Source organism: Haemaphysalis longicornis, unplaced genomic scaffold (genome assembly GCF_048455015.1).
Source record: "Haemaphysalis longicornis isolate Haplotype H1 unplaced genomic scaffold, Haemaphysalis longicornis Haplotype H1 scaffold_76, whole genome shotgun sequence".
NCBI lineage: Eukaryota > Metazoa > Arthropoda > Arachnida > Ixodida > Ixodidae > Haemaphysalis > Haemaphysalis longicornis.
The window spans coordinates 420,743-425,662 of NW_027526436.1; positions in this window are offsets into that span (position 1 = coordinate 420,743).

A 4,920-nucleotide genomic window follows, 5' to 3' on the forward strand; every position below is an offset into this window, starting at 1 on the left:
GTAACCGAAGTGACCGGCGCTAGGCTCGTCGTGACAGGCCTGCAAGATTTCATTCCTGAGAAGGTTGGGTACGACAAGCAGGTAGTTACTCCCACTCGACGCGAAATTTCTCTTATAGAGAACGTTGCTCCGCAGACAGAATGAGGACAGTCCTCTAGCAAATGCCTTCGGCACGACGGTTGTCTGGCCTTGTAAAAAATCAAACAGCGATCGTAGTTCCGGATCTGCGCGCTGCTGTTCCGAAATGGTGGGTGCGTCCAGAACTCCGATTAGCGCGGCATCGTCGCTGTCGTCGTCATCGGCGGGGGCAAGGCCAACAGGAGCTCTTGAAAGGCAGTCTGCGTCTGAATGCCGCTTGCCGGATTTATGTATGATGGTCATGTCGAATTCCTGGAGTCTTAAGCTCCATCGCGCAAGACGGCCAGTAGGATTCTTAAGATTCGTGAGCCAGCAGAGGGAATGGTGGTCGCTGACGACGGTAAAATGACGCCCATAAAGGTATGGTCGGAATTTGAGGAGGGCCCAAACAACAGCAAGGCACTCTTTCTCGGTGGCCGAGTAGTTACTTTCGGCCCGTGATAGTGTCCGGCTGGCGTAAGCGATGACTTTTTCGGCGCCGTCTTGCCACTGGACGAGAACAGCGCCGAGCCCCACATTGCTGGCATCCGTGTGAACCATAGTTGCGGCATCCTCATTGAAATGAGCCAGCACAGGTGGTGTCTGTAAGCGCCGTCGGAGCTCATCAAACGCCTCTTGCTGTTCATCACTCCAGATGAAAGCTACGTCGTCACGTGTGAGGCGAGTGAGTGGGGCCGCAATGTGGGAGAAGTTCGCTATGAATCTCCGGTAATAAGAGCACAGTCCCAGAAAACGCCGAATGCTCTTTTTGTCGGTAGGCGTGCAGAACTTCGACACGGCATCAAGTTTATCAGGATCCGGGCGTACGCCAGCTCGACTGACAACGTGACCGAGAAATAGTAGTTCTTCATACCCGAAGTGGCATTTTTCTGGTTTCAGTGTCAGTGCGGCAGATCGGATAGCCTGAAGAACGGACGTCAATCGCTCCAAGTGCTCTTGAAAGGTCCTGGAAAACACGACGACGTCGTCTAGGTATACCAAACACGTTTGCCACTTCATTCCAGACAGAACCGTGTCCATCATTCTTTGAAATGTTGCAGGCGCTGAGCACAAACCAAAAGGAAGAACTTTGAACTCATAAAGCCCGTCAGGAGTAACAAATGCGGTCTTTTCACGGTCACGCTCATCGACTTCGATTTGCCAGTATCCGCTCTTTAAGTCCATTGACGAAAAGTAGCGGGCATGTCGTAATCGATCGAGTGAGTCGTCTATTCTCGGCAGAGGATATACGTCTTTTTTGGTGACTTGGTTCAGTTTGCGATAATCGACACAGAATCTCAAGCTACCATCCTTCTTTACCATGACGACGGGTGACGCCCAGGGGCTTGTCGATGGCTGAATGACGTCGTCGTCTAGCATCTGGTCCACCTGCTGCCTTATCGCATCGCGTTCTTTCGCGGACACTCGGTAGGGGTTCTGCCGAACCGGTCTTTCATTTGCGGCAGTAATTATTCGGTGTTTAACCAACTGGGTTTGGCGGACGCCCGACGTCGACGAAAAGCAGTCCCGGAAACTGTTTAAGAGCTCAGAAAGCTGGCGTTGCTCTGTCGGCGGGAGGTTTCGGTTAACGTCGATTTCGAGCTTATTTGGCACCACGGCTGACGCTTTACTCTGTAGAACGAAGCAGTCCATTGCGTTGTCGATGTCTTCGAAGACGGCAACCGCCGTTCCCTTGGCGACTTGTCGACGTTCATTGGTGAAGTTTGTCAGCAGTACCTCCGCTTCGCCGCACGCTAGCGTCAACAGGCCCCTAGCAATGGCGATCCCACTTTCCAGAAGAAGGGGACTCAAGACCTCGGCAATACCAGGGCCGCTTAATACGTTATCACACCTAACGGAAACAAGCATGCAGGATCTTGGTGGTAGGCTAACTTCGTCACCGACAATTCGCAGGTGTATGGGTCGGTTGCCGGTACGTTCTGGTGTGTTATTTTTCGTAGAAAAACTCACAAAGCCTTCGCCGACGTCGATTACCGCATCATGATCGCGCAAGAAGTCCATTCCTATAATAAGCTCTCTGCAGCACTCCGGAAGGACGACGAACGTACCGACGAAGTCAGAGTCACCAATGCGTACCCTCGCGGTACATTTTCCGACAGGCGTCATTAGGTGACCCCCGGCAGTCCGAATCTGAGGTCCATCCCATGGGGTCTTGACCTTTCTGAGCCTGTCAGAGAGTTCCCGACTAATTATCGAGTAGTCCGCCCCGGTGTCCACTAATGCGGTCATTTCGTGTCCGTCGAGAAAAACTGTAAGTTCGGGCCGCGCGTTCACGTCGCCGTCGAAGTTTTGGGCTGCCGGTTCCCCAACTGCCGGCGGTAGAGGGAGGCCTTCGGAGCTTCGACTACTGGCAACCTTGCCTCCCAAGGTTGCGTCATCTAGTTTCCCCGCGGTGGCGTTGCAGACCGCCGGGTAGGTGGCCCTCCAGGAGTGCGGCGGCCGGGCGAACCTTAGGGAGCTGGGGACGGCGAACGCGATCGGCGGAGTGGTGCGGTAGCTCGACGCTCGGCGAGGTAGTCAGAAATGGCGACCGGTCTTTCTCCGAATTGGGGCCGAACAGCGTTGGGTGGGAATCCAGGCAGTCCAATTTCACGGTAGGGGCACCGGCGATAAATGTGCCCTGGTTCGCCACAGTGATAGCAGAGCGGCTGGTTGTCGGGAGTTCGCCAAAGGTCGGTCTTGCGTACTTGAGGACGATAGTACTGTTGCGGACGTACCGAAGAGTTATTACGAAACTGCTGTTGGGCAGTAAGAGGGACTGCTTGTTGTGGCCAGCATTCGGCTGGGTGCGGCGGGTGGTATGGGAAAAGCGGCGCGGCAGGTCTAGTGGTTGCGGCGGGAGCCTGGACAGTGAGAGCCGTGGCGTAGGAAACTGGGCATGGTGACGCTGGCTGCGCTGCTGGTAGGGAAATCGCGTTGCGAATTTCATCGCGCACTATGTCGGCGACGGAGGCCTGTATGGGCCCCGATGGGATGATGCCGCACTTAGCGAGCTCTTCTCTCAACACCGCGCGGATGAGATCCCGAAGGCGGTTGTCGTCATCCGTGGCCATGACAGCAGAGATGCTCGACGATGTTTTGGCGCCCATGCGGTCGTATTGTCGGGAGCGCTGTTGTAGTGCCCTCTCAATGGCAGTAGCCTCGCGGATGAATTCTTGGACCGTTCGTGGCGGATTTCGGACGAGGCCGGCGAAAAGCTGTTCTTTTACGCCATGCATAAGATGGCGTAATTTTTTACATTCTGCCATGTCTGGGTCGGCTCGCTTGAACAGTCGGGCCATGTCCTCCGCGAACATAGCCACACTCTCGTTAGGTTTCTGAGTCCGTGCTTCCAGGAGACGCTGTGCTTGTTCGCGGCGGTCGGCATTGGCGAATTTCGCTTGAACCTCGCGACGAAAGTCCTCCCAAGTGCGCAGGCTCGCTTCCCAATTCTCGAACCACGTCCTTGCACCGTCCTCAAGAGCAAAATAGGCTTGTTGGAGCTTTTGGGTGGCACTCCACTGGTTGAATGCAGCCACACGCTCGAACTGTTCAAGCCAGTCCTCAACGTCTTCGTAATCCTCTCCGTGGAAGTGGGCGGGTTCGCGCGGGTGCTGAAAAGTCACCGTAGTAGGCATTGCCTGCGCCATTACCTCTGGCAGAGAAGCGTGCCTTCTTGATGTAGACTCCAAGAGAGGGCCCTCTTCTGGAGGAAGGCCGAGTTTCCGGCGGCTACACCGATGAACCGGACTGTGGACGGGCGAAGGTCTCTCGGGGCTAACGTCCGGGGGAGTACGGGGCATCGGAAGCACCCTCCACCAGTGTTGCGTCCTGTCAAACAGGGGCGCAGAGAAGTTGTCTTGGCGAAGACGCAGGGGCAAAGTATTTATTAGGCGAGGTGCCTAACTTGCCAGAGGAAGCACACAAAGAGCACCGGTTGGTGGCTAGCAAAATGGCGACCAAGAACCGAGCACACGAGCCGCTAGCTAACGCGCTCCTTCGTCGTCCTCTGCTGTGCCCATCACACGGCACGTACCCACGCGGGGGATTAGCATGTCTGTCCTACTTAATGCTCTCATCCCACAGACTGGCACGTGACAATATAAATGATCGATGCCAATCACATAAGAAATTAGGAGTTCTAATTAAATTATATGCGGTGATTCCAAAGTTGTGCTTTATGAGTTCGTCTAAGCGTAAAAGATTTAGATGCAACAAAAGTGGTGTAGCGTGAGCACTGTAGGAAGTGCGGGTGATTATTCGGACAACTTGATTTTGTAGATGCTGCATAGGAGCTACATTAGAGAGGTAAGTTATTCCCCATGACACCATACACTAATTGAAGTGACTGTGGATGCAGGCGTAGTACAGCGTGATGGGAGTTTGTGACGAAAAGTAATGGTGGGCTTTTATTAGGACCCTGATATCATATGCAGTCTTGGTTTTTAGCGAGTTAATGTGAAAAGTGAATTTGAGGAACGCGTCTAATTCAACACTGAAAAGCTTCAGTGTCGTGATGGGAAGATGGCATGTGTGTTAACGTAAACAGGAGACATGATACACCGCACTCTGTTAGGGGAGCTGTGGATTAATGCATAATTTATTTTCTTCGAACCAGTCGGTGATATTTTTCAGGTCAATATTGAGGAGTGAGGTTAGTATATCTTGGTTTAAATCAGAAGCAAAAACAGTGCTGTCATCAGCATATAAGAAGCAAATATTGACGGATGATAAATAGTTGGGAAAATCATTATTATAAAGTAGAAATAAAATGAACCCCAGGATAGATCCTTCTGGAATACC